Below are 11,995 nucleotides of genomic sequence, written 5' to 3'. Positions count from 1 at the left end.
TTAGAGAAGGGAAGATTAAGTAGTCAGTCAAGATAAGACTGAATCAGGGCAACTATAAGAGTTTTGGCTGATTCAATAGTAAGGCATGGGCCAATTCTGGAGATTTTTTGAGGTGCAGGTGACAAGATCGAGAGAGGGATTGAATCTAGGGAGTAAAAGATAGATTTAAATGTAAAATGACTTCAAAAAAGTAAGAAAGAAGAAAAAACTCTCTTATCACTTTCCTACCTCTTTTCTTTCCCTTTGTAGTGATGTGTCCACTGTCTTATTCTTATAGCCCTCTCCTCTAGGGGATTTCAGATTTTTCTATCGATCCACCTTCCACTCTTTTCTTTACTTTACTACTTAAAGCTGCCTATCTGATCTTAGTACATTACCTGATTAAAGGGGTTATCCAGGAAAAACTTTTTTATATATATCAACTGGCTCCAGAAAGTTAAACAGATTTGTAAATTACCTCTATTAGAAAATATTAATCCTTTCAGTACTTATGAGTTTCTGAAGTTAAGGTTGTTCTTTTCTGCCTAAGTGCACTCTGATGACACGTGTCTCATAGCAAACCTCTTCTAAACTGGGTGGTTCCCGAGACACGTGTCATCAGAGAGCACTTAGACAGAAAAGAACAACCTTAACTTCAGAAGTTCATAAATACTGAAAGGATTAAGATTTTTTAATAGAAGTAATTTACAAATCTGTTTAACTTTCTGAAGCCAGTTGGCTACTACAACATGATGCGACTCTCCTCCAGTCTGGAAACGTAGAGCTGTAACAGCCAAGGAGTTTGTGTGTCAGCCTGTATGATTGACTATACACTTTCTTAATTATTTTTTTGTACCTATGTACAACCTATTTGTCATTCTTTGGAAAATTATCAAAATATTCAAAATATTCATAAATTAACAAATATATATATATATATGGTTTTTCCTGTTTGACTTTTTCTTTTTTGCCTACAAATCCCATAATACCATTTTCTTCCCTCCCACACATCAGCAACCCCACCCATTGAAACATAAATGAGCTGCATCCATCAAAAGACCTGTGGTTTTCAATCAGGGTGCCTACAGCTGTTGCTTTAGTTGCAGATTGATCTCTCTCCCATCAAGCGATCGCTCCACCCATTGAAGCAGACAGGCTCCCTGTCATCAGCTGACTAGTCAGGTCTCGGCCGCATTGCAACCTGGGAAAAATCTGAGAAAACAGTCATTTTGTATGCTGATAAAAATATATATTGGGGTTAAAATGACAGAAGAATTGTGAGAAAACCGTCACACAAAGGTACAGACACTATATTATGAACTACACTAATGTTACAGCCCCTGTAGCATAGTCAAATAAAAAAATTCTTGGAATACGCCTTTAACAGTCAGGAGATCATTAGAGACTTCAGTCAAGGCAATTTCTGTAGTGTATAAAGTGCAAGGACCGGAATGTAAGGGATCAAGAACAGAATTATCAGAGAGATAGTAGGTTAGATGAGTAGACCACGTAATCCAGGAGTTGGGAGATGAAGGGGAGATTAGAGACGAGTCAATGGTTGGTTCACAAGATGGCTCCAGAGATAATTTTTTTTCAGTAATGGGGTTATGAAAAAATGTTTGAACGAGGGACAGATGCCAGAAGAAATAGAGACAGTTAATATTTTAGTTAGAGGAGCAGTACCAGCAGGGGAGAGAGACTGGACAAAAAGTAAGGGAGTAGAATAAGTGTAAGGGAATTTAGGGCAATCTTGAGCACTGAGGCAATCCCTTTAAAGTATCCGCCACCATTTCAGGAATCAGACCTAGCAAAACTGAACCAGTTATAGGTATAGTGCTGGATTTGAGCTGACCAGAGGAAACTGAGATTCATTGGTCTTAACCACTTGATTTGTACTTTCTCGGCTGCTATTTCTTGCATGTTATATTAGAAAAAAAAACACGGGGGATGCTTGTGCCGTAACATCAGAGGGCAGTCCGGGAGAGAACATTCTAGATCTCACACCTCTGTAAGTGTAGCCTTGGCAGCACAACATTGAGTAAATCCTTAATACACATGTAGTGCCACGCCATACTGAGCTGCTGCCAACAATCTGACAGTAGACCATCAATGCACTGGTTAAATAAAATTCTGCTAAGCTGTACTGAAATATATAGTGATTATGTGGACCCTTCTTATAGCTCTTACCTGATGAAGGGAACATTCTGTCCCGAAAATGCATTGCTTTCTGCTATGTAACAAATAAACCTCAAGTTTTATATATCACTTGCATGGTTATTGAAGAGGAGCAGCGCCGCAAAGAAGGATCCACAAAGGGTCAAAGTTATCAAAGTAAGGCCTGGCTTACTTCCATATTTTCTTTACTTTAAATTGGAAGTATACCTTGATGGCTCCATAGATAACATGTCGTCATATACATCACAGAAGTAAGAGAAACTGCATTTTCTATTATTTTAACACTATAATAATACCTGAATTCTCCAAAAGATACATAGGAGCATTCGAGGAGGAAACTAAATAAGTTGCTGAAAGCAGTGTAGTCAGTTGTATGGGTAATGCTGATCTGGTCTGCTGGGAACAGTCCTTCATAAGACTCCAGTGATCCTACTGGTACTGAAGTGTGTCCGTGCGAGATGGAGTTGGAGTTGGAAAGGCTGCTGCACAGTCTGTGATAAGCTACTTAAAATAAGTTGTTATCTTCTGGGGTTTTTCTGACAAAGACCAGAGTCAGTTTAATCGATTGTGTTATATTTTTAGCTGAAAGGCTGACTGTAGTTCCAATAATGTTAATCCAAGTGACAAGTACAGAAAAGGGCTGTGAGCTTCTGGCAAAACCTCTGATCGGCTTCAGAGAAAAGTTTGTGGTCATTAATAAATGTTTTCAAAAAACCAAAACTTGTGAGCTGTGAACTGATCTGTATCCTTAGCTATAACTTCTTCCAAATTCTATGTGAGGGTTGTAGTTTCTAGCTGAAGTGTGTCTCCAGCCGTGAGATCAGCAAGAAATTATAAGTCAATATCTACAGGGGATGAATACCTGCTTACTGTTCAGCTGCTTTATATGTTAGCTATATTAGTACAGAGCTGTAATATGCAACTACAAGATAGCCTGCAGGGAGTCTGAGGTAGTCCAAGGCAGACCTTCTCTTCCATCATTGGTTCAAGCTGCTGCACTCTTACCCTCTTCATATTGGACTCACAGGTATACATACAGGTATGCATCAGATCCTGCTGCCTGTGCCTTATACACACCACTCAGTGTAACATAACGCCCCCTGTATGCAAATCCTGCTACAGGCAACCGGTCCTGTGCTTGCTTCATAGACAGCTGCTTGTACCAGCAGTCAAGGCCCAACATCAGCCATTACACTGATGTCATTAAAGGGGTATTCCAGGCCGAAACTTTTTTTTATATATTAACTGGCTCCGGAAAGTTAAACAGATTTGTAAATTACTTCTATTAAAAAATCTTAATCCTTCCAATAGTTATTAGCTTCTGAAGTTGAGTTGCTGTTTTCTGTCTAACTGCTCTCTGATGGCTCACGTCCCGGGAGCTGTGGAGATCCTATGGGGATATTCTCCCATCATGCACAGCTCCCGGGACGTGACATCATCATTGAGCAGTTAGACAGAAAACTTCAGAAGCTAATAACTATTGGAAGGATTAAGATTTTTTAATAGAAGTAATTTACAAATCTGTTTAACTTTCCGGAGCCAGATGATATATATATATATATATATATATATATATATATATATATATATATATAAAAGGTTTTGCCTGGAATACCCCTTTAACCTGTTAAAAAGTCCGATGTCAAAGGTGCCCGGCACTGCAACTCCACGACTAAGGTAATCTGCTAGGCTAATTCGGCATAAAGACCATCCCGGTGCTCACATATGAAAGTCCAAGATATACACCATAGATAGATATGCAGAAATGAAGCACTCACCAGGTCTTGGTAGGTATTGCCAGCTCTTTATTTTATGTCGGCATACAGCAATCTTGATCGTACATGGAGAGCGGACAGATGGAGCAGGGTTGGGGAAAAGAATGGGCGAAGGTCCGTTATTGCGCTTGAGCGCTTCATCAGGCCCCAAGGGCCTGACGAAGCACGCAAGCGCGATAATGGACCGTTGCCCATTCTTTTCTCCCACCCTACTCCATCTGTCCGTTCTCCCTGTACGATCAAGATCGCTGTATGCCAACATGACAAAAAGAGCTGGAAATACCTACAGAGACCTGGTGAGTGCTTCATTTCTGCATATCTATCTATGGTGTATATTAACCTGTTAAATGTAACTGCTGGGGAAACATAATTTTTTATGGCAGCCAGAGGCCCTGTGAAGGCCCCATGCTGTCAACTCAGCGATTTGCTACTAGAGTCTGCCTCAGGCATACCTCAGCTAACAGAGCACCAATATAGCTAATCAATGCTATGCATTAGCATAGCATTGTGTAGTATAAGCAATCTAACAATTGCTTATACAAGTCCCTTAGAGGAACCAAAAAAAAGTGTAGAAAAAAACACTAAAATGTTTAAAAAAATATAATAAAAAGTCCCCACCTTAATAAAAGTTAAAAGTTCAAAAATTTTGAAGAGTCACACTGCAGTTCAGCTAATCGTTGGCCGCACATGTCCCGTCTCGGCTGGTGATAGGCTAAGCGGCAATCTGATGTAATGGACTCAGTCACAAGCAATGGTCCCGTTACATGATACTGCCTCTCAGTCTATTACCGGCTGAGGAAGGACATCGTTGGGACCAGCAATTAGCTGAACTGCATTGTGACGTGTCAGGCCAGAAAACCAGGAAGAAAACCAGGACTAGTGAATGGAAGACTGATTTTGGTGACACCGACAGAGCAGAAGAAAATTAATTAAAGTTTAATATTTTAATGATGGCTGCCAGGGCATTTAGGATAAAAACATTTTTTTTGCTGATATACCCCTTTAAGGCCAGAGCCAGTGCTGTAGCCTAAAATAGTAGAAGACTGTAAGCTCTTTTTTTTTTTTAAAGAAGACAGGAATATGGTTACAGGGGTACTCCGCCCCTAGACATCTTATCCCTTATCCAAAGGATAGGGAATAAGATGTCTGATCGCGGGGGTCCTGCCGCTGGGGACCCCCACAATCTCTCATGCAGCACCCCTATCATCAGCCTCATGGAGTGAAGATCGCTCTGTGTCTGATGACTCACAATCATGAGGCCAGAGTATTGTGATGTCCCGGCTCCACCCCCTTGTATCATCACGCCCCCTCCCATAGACTTGCAATGAGTTTGTTGTGCGTGACGTCATGATACTCTGTCCCCTGCATCTGAGAAACGGGGGGTGCTGCAGGAGAGACAGTGGCGGGACACCCATAATCAGATATCTTATTCCCTATCCTTTGGATAGGGGATAAGATGTCTAGGGGCGGAGTACCCCTTTAAGGAGAAAATATAAAATTTTATTATTCTCAGCCACCTTACTCAAACTGTTATCCTCCCAGGTTAAGTAGTACCAGATTATCAAGAAACTCAGGAGAAAATAAAGATAATTGGTTTTCTCAATCCATAGAATGATAAAGGTATCCCTTGGTGAAGGTAAATATTATATAGCAAAAGTGAAAAATCACCAATAAGGTTTAGATATCAAATCTTAATTTATTTCACTGATAAAATCGTTATCAAAAAGTGTTAACTAATAATGGGAGGGGGGTGAGGGTACAGGTGAGTGCCTACACTCAGAGCCCTGCCTGATCTAGGGGGGGTACCTAAACTAAGTGTGGATAGGAATGGGAAACATAGAGACAATATATACAGATAGGTTAGCCTCTTCTACCAACGCGTTTCGCCTAATGTGGAGACATAGGCTCATCAGGGGACAAGAGGGCAACAAATATATACAGCGATGACAAAGTATTGGTACATTGAAACATAGATGAGTTAACACTTAAGTACTAAACGATTGACATAGAACAGATACAATCTGATAAGTAGAAGAAGATGGGAATTGGTCACAGTGGTCAGGGACAGTCAAACTAGGGTATATGTTATCAGTGTCTAATTGTCAAGATAAAGATGCATAAAGACATTTAGAAATGGGATATCAAATACAGTACAGTATTAGACCTAAATGATGTATAATGGTGTCCTATACAAGTTAAGGTATTAATAAAGAGGTAATCTTCAGAGTATTTATATTCACTCCATGTACAATTCCATACTGCAAAAAACAAATTAGAGGACATGAGACATCCAATCTCAAAGAATATTTATAGAGATTCCAAATCGTATATCAATTTATCTTACCACAGGTGTGAATAAGTGGTAGATGCCATAATCAATAGAAAATGATGATAGATCAAGAAGGTAACGTTAGGTCTAGACAAAAAAGATAAATAAAAAAAAATTGTAGTGTCCAAATACAGTACAGAACCAAATAAATAGAAAACAAAGGGCCTATCACATACCCTGATGCGACAGCCTGTACATGTATGATATCCCATATAAGCCAGATTCAATTGGTTCCAAATCAAAGTTGATAACTGTGAACCCAAAGAAACATCAATTGAAATTATCCATGTGCTTATAGTATGAATGTATACTGATGAAGTAATAAGATACATAGTAAGCCAGTTGTACTGACCTGTCCACAGCCACTAAATAGAGTCAGCGTGTGCATAAACAAGATGAGGCCATTTTAGCCTGAGATAGATCCCAGGTAGCTAAAGAGAGAAAATATGACGCCAGGTCAAAAAGAAAGAAACTGAGTGAACAGTCTGTAAACAAGATGAGTGAATAGTCTATGAGCAAGATGCATAAACTAACTGCTAAATACCTTGTCAGATGAGGATATGATGTCTACTACCGGAGATGGTGAGCGCCAGCACGCCGCTGGATATCGAAGCTCATCCGGCGTTTAAATAGAGCTCCCGGGCGTCTTTGATGATGCTGCTTCCGGTGTATGGAACGCAGCAAAGACGTCACATCCGGCGAATTGACCCGCACAGAAGGCGGAACTAATCGCGGCGCCACACAGATCGTGTGAAGCGCAACCGGAAGTATGCTGTGGTTCAATGGACCGCAGACCCTGGCAACTACCGGTGCCTGGAACGCAAAGCGACATCTCTTCCGGTCCCCATGATCGGCAAGAGAGGAGCAATAGAAGTTAAAGAGAAACCGCAATTGGTCAAGATGTTAACCTAGATTGACACCAAAGGTCTCAAGATCTACAGGACCTCCTAGTACATAGTCACTTCTCCACTCCAAAACAATCTACGTGGCTTAACCCAAAAATCAAGGGCACATTTAGATGTGGGGGATGTAAAGCCTGTGACTATATAAAAGTATCAAAAACCTTTAAACGTTATACTGACGATCATGTCTACACTAATCGCAATTATGCGAATTGCAAAACAATGGGTGTCATTTACTTAGCCTCCTGCACCTGTCCCAAGGGATACGTCGGAAAAACTAGTAGACAATTTAGACGACGTATTCTAGAGCATATAGGGGATATAAGAAATAAAAGGGATAAAACCCTATCTAATCACATGCATCTCTTCCACCCAGACTCTCCTTGTAATCTAACTTTCCAGAGTGTTACTACGGTTCAACTTGATAGTAGGGGTGGAGATCTAGACAAAAAACTTCTGCAAATGGAGACAAAATGGATTTACCAGTTGCGGACTTTTGTCCCTCTTGGACTTAATGACGCAATTTCGTTTGCATCATACATTTAAAATCTTGGTGGATACCCTTAGAGGTCATGGGACTGTTTATTTTGGTCCCCCCCCCCTCCCTCCTCCTCCTCCTATCCCTATTTTATCATTTGTTTGCCATCTATATCATTGGGTCTCAGTGGTACTCGAACAGACAGACTATTTATAATGTTCCATGTGTTTTTTCAGGTAGGCTCCCTTGTTCCTACTGTACTTGATCTATATTTATCTTTATTTATTATCTTTCCATATATTTCTTTTTGGAACTGGTATGCCAGGTCAATAGATTGTAACCCGATGTGATGTGACATGTTTTGATGTCATCTTTGGTGTCAATCTAGGTTAACATCTTGACCAATTGCGGTTTCTCTTTAACTTCTATTGCTCCTCTCTTGCCGATCATGGGGACCGGAAGAGATGTCGCTTTGCGTTCCAGGCACCGGTAGTTGCCAGGGTCTGCGGTCCATTGAACCACAGCATACTTCCGGTTGCGCTTCACACGATCTGTGTGGCGCCGCGATTAGTTCCGCCTTCTGTGCGGGTCAATTCGCCGGATGTGACGTCTTTGCTGCGTTCCATACACCGGAAGCAGCATCATCAAAGACGCCCGGGAGCTCTATTTAAATGCCGGATGAGCTTCGATATCCAGCGGCGTGCTGGCGCTCACCATCTCCGGTAGTAGACATCATATCCTCATCTGACAAGGTATTTAGCAGTTAGTTTATGCATCTTGCTCATAGACTATTCACTCATCTTGTTTACAGACTGTTCACTCAGTTTCTTTCTTTTTGACCTGGCGTCATATTTTCTCTCTTTAGCTACCTGGGATCTATCTCAGGCTAAAATGGCCTCATCTTGTTTATGCACACGCTGACTCTATTTAGTGGCTGTGGACAGGTCAGTACAACTGGCTTACTATGTATCTTATTACTTCATCAGTATACATTCATACTATAAGCACATGGATAATTTCAATTGATGTTTCTTTGGGTTCACAGTTATCAACTTTGATTTGGAACCAATTGAATCTGGCTTATATGGGATATCATACATGTACAGGCTGTCGCATCAGGGTATGTGATAGGCCCTTTGTTTTCTATTTATTTGGTTCTGTACTGTATTTGGACACTACAATTTTTTTTTATTTATCTTTTTTGTCTAGACCTAACGTTACCTTCTTGATCTATCATCATTTTCTATTGATTATGGCATCTACCACTTATTCACACCTGTGGTAAGATAAATTGATATACGATTTGGAATCTCTATAAATATTCTTTGAGATTGGATGTCTCATGTCCTCTAATTTGTTTTTTGCAGTATGGAATTGTACATGGAGTGAATATAAATACTCTGAAGATTACCTCTTTATTAATACCTTAACTTGTATAGGACACCATTATACATCATTTAGGTCTAATACTGTACTGTATTTGATATCCCATTTCTAAATGTCTCTATGCATCTTTATCTTGACAATTAGACACTGATAACATATACCCTAGTTTGACTGTCCCTGACCACTGTGACCAATTCCCATCTTCTTCTACTTATCAGATTGTATCTGTTCTATGTCAATCGTTTAGTACTTAAGTGTTAACTCATCTATGTTTCAATGTACCAATACTTTGTCATCGCTGTATATATTTGTTGCCCTCTTGTCCCCTGATGAGCCTATGTCTCCACATTAGGCGAAACGCGTTGGTAGAAGAGGCTAACCTATCTGTATATATTGTCTCTATGTTTCCCATTCCTATCCACACTTAGTTTAGGTACCCCCCCTAGATCAGGCAGGGCTCTGAGTGTAGGCACTCACCTGTACCCTCACCCCCCTCCCATTATTAGTTAACACTTTTTGATAACGATTTTATCAGTGAAATAAATTAAGATTTGATATCTAAACCTTATTGATGATTTTTCACTTTTGCTATATAGTACCAGATTATGTAAGAGTGGTTTGTATGCAACACTGTAATTTAGCTGTATGGGGTGGGGGTAATGTAAGTACAGCAAGAGACCACCCCTGCCCCCTGTAAAACCCAACCTACCTACAACCCTCCCCAATCAGATAAATCTATAGCTCTGCTATGCTAAGTGAAGCTACCCACCATCTCGGGCACAATTTATTTAACCTCCCTACTACCCAATGTACATACATTTTGCATTACCTAACCAATATATGGCTTGGTAACACGCAACCCATTGTTTCCCCACCAGTGAGTCCTGCCAGCTGTTGCAAAACTACAACTCCCAGTATGCTAGAAGTTGTAATTTACCAACCACTGGTTGGTAAATACTGGTTGGTAACTCACGGCACAGCCTGGATATGCCTCAGTAATTATATTCTGGAGTCTATAAGGCATAAAATACTATTTATTATTTTATGCCTGAACAACTTTGTTGTTGTTTTGCATCTGTTAAACTTCCACGTTAATAGTGATTATTATTTCATTAATAATTTTCAACATCCTAGTAATCTAAAGCAGATATCATGTTAATCCTCCTCTGCTATGTACTGATCTGATTAAGCGCAGGATAGAGAAGTTTTTAATATTTTATGCATGCAATGAGAAAAGTAAACATCAATAAATGACCATCATTTTGTCACCCTAGCGCTGCATAGAGATAGCCTTACTAAAGCCTAAAATTTCAGCTAGCTGTCATTCAAGCACTAGCTGAAGATCGCTATGTCTCTTGATCTACACATACACATGCCCAATGTGTGTGTAATCTAAAAAAGAAGAGGGGAGAAATTGCTGTCAAACACCTCTCTTATCTTCTAAAGAACAAAAGGATCAGGCATGTTGAAATCCAAGCTGCCCAACCCTTCTCTTACATCTACAAATGATGGGGATTCATACTACTTGTACAACTTAGATGGTCAGCCAATACCATCAAGACCAGCCTGTTTAGCCAACCTTAACCCCTTAAGGACGGAGCCCATTTTCACCTCTAGGACGAAGCCCTTTTTTGCTAATCTGACCACTGTCACTTTAAACATTAATAACTCTGGAATGCTTTCTGTTATCAATCTGATTCTGAGACTGTTTTTTCGTGACATATTCTACTTTAACTTATTGGTAAAATTTTGTGGTAATTTGCATCCTTTCTTGGTGAAAAATTCCAAAATTTGATGAAAAAATTAAACAATTTTCATTTTTCTAACTTTGAAGCTCTCTGCTTGTAAGGAAAATGGATATTCCAAATAAAATTTTTTTGGATTCACATATACAATATGTCTTTATATTTCCATCATAAAATTGACGAGTTTTTACTTTTGGAAGACACCAGAGGGCTTCAAAGTTCAGCAGCAATTTTCCAATTTTTCACAAAATTTTCAAACTCGCAATTTTTCAGGGACCAGTTCAGGTTTGAAGTGGATTTGAAGGGTCTTCATATTAGAAATACCCCATAATTGACCCCATTATAAAAACTGCACCCCCCAAAGTATTCAAAATGACATTCAGTAAATGTTTTAACCATTTAGGTGTTTCACAGGAAAAGCAGCAAAGTGAAGGAGAAAATTCAAAATCTTCATTTTTTACACTCGCATGTTCTTGTAGACCCAATTTTTTAATTTTTACAAGGGGTAAAAGGAGAAAATGTATACTTACTTATATTTGTTGCCCAATTTCTCTCGAGTAAGCACATACCTCATATGTCTATGTAAAGTGTTCGGCGGGCGCAGTAGAGGGCTCAGAAGCGAAGGAGCGACAAGGGGATTTTAGAGAGTACGTTTTTCTGAAATGATTTTTGGGGGGCATGTCACCTTTAGGAAGCCCCTATGGTGCCAGAACAGCAAAAAACACATGACATACCATTTTGGAAACTAGACCCCTTGAGGAACGTAACAAGGGATAAAGTGAGCCTTAATACCCCACAGGTGTTTCACGACTTTTGCATATGTAAAAAAAAAAAAATAAATTTCACTAGAATGTGGGTTTCCCCCCAAATTTCACATTTTTGCAAGGGTTAATAGCAGAAAAGACCCCCCAAAATTTGTAACCCCATCTCTTCTGAGTATGGAGGTACCCCATAAGTGGACCTGAAGTGCACTACGGGCGAACTACAATGCTCAGAAGGGAAGGCGTCATATTTGGCTTTTTGAGAGCAAATTTTGCTCGGGGGGCATGTCGCATTTAGGAAGCCCCTATGGTGCCAGAACAGCAAAATAACCCCCACATGGCATACCATTTTGGAAACTAGACCCCTCACAGAATGAGCATTTACCCCCCACTGGTGTCTGACAGATCTTTGGAACAGTGGGCTGTGCAAAATTTTTCATTTTCACGGACCACTGTTCCAAAGAT

The sequence above is a fragment of the Hyla sarda genome, chromosome 10 (genome assembly GCF_029499605.1).
Source record: "Hyla sarda isolate aHylSar1 chromosome 10, aHylSar1.hap1, whole genome shotgun sequence".
In the NCBI taxonomy this organism is placed as follows: Eukaryota; Metazoa; Chordata; class Amphibia; order Anura; family Hylidae; genus Hyla; species Hyla sarda.
This window is presented reverse-complemented; position numbering follows the sequence as displayed.